Genomic DNA, 958 nt, shown 5'->3' with positions numbered 1-958 from the left:
CCCATTACAGTGGCTACTGCAGAATGCAGCTTTTCTAAGCTGAAACTCATAAAGACATACCTGCGTTCATCAATGAGTCAGGAGAGACTTTCAGGCTTAGCTGTGCTCTCAAATTGAGCATGAAGTGGGACGAAGTGTATCACATGGCAGCCTCATTGAAGACTTTGTCCGGAAGAAAATTCATAAGATCCCAGTAAAACTGTAGATTAGGTATGTGCTGATATTTCCTTTCCAGTAATCTTTTATAATGCTGTCAGGCAATAATTTCAGGTGTGCTTATCTTATCTTTAGTGTGGCTTGTATGCTGTGTATTCACTTGTTTTGTTTGCGTACCTCCAACAGGTAGGACCATGAGGATGGAACTAGCAGGATGTTAGGCAAAGGCAGCTAGGAGCAGCTGGACTCGTCGGGAGCGGCAGGGTAGTGGCAGGACTTGTCAGGAGCAGAAGGACTTGTGTGGAGCAGCAGGGTAGTGGCAGGACTCATCAAGATGGGTTCAGTGTTCTATCAGTAAGCCAGCCAGGGAATTGTTATGGCTAGGCTTGTATAGGCCCTAGGGGTGATAGCCTAGTACCAACCTATGAACCTATGGTAGGACAGTTGGGAGCAGCAGGACTCATCAGGGGCTAGGATAGAAGCGAAGGAAGAACAGACAAGTGGCAGCAGTCAGAAGCTGAAGAGGTAAATGCACATGGAAGATGAATGCCACTTTGGTATTCACCTTTTTCTCTCTGGGTTTGAGTCTGCCTGTGTCAGACTTACTAATCCCCATTACTCTCTTGTGCATGGGTTTGAGTCTGCCTCAGGCTCAGTAATCCCCATGTCTTTGTGTGTTTATTTGGGTTTGAGTCTGTCTGCCTCAGGCTCCGTAATCCCCATGGCTTTCTTTTGGGTTTGTTTGGGTTTGAGTCTGCCTCAGGCTCTGTAATCCCCATGGCTTTCCCTTGTATGTTGTCTG

Source organism: Protopterus annectens, chromosome 14.part0 (assembly GCF_019279795.1).
Source record: "Protopterus annectens isolate FY-2018-M chromosome 14.part0, PAN1.0, whole genome shotgun sequence".
NCBI lineage: Eukaryota > Metazoa > Chordata > Ceratodontiformes > Protopteridae > Protopterus > Protopterus annectens.
The sequence above is the reverse complement of the archived record's forward strand: the minus strand, read 5'-3'. Positions refer to the sequence as shown.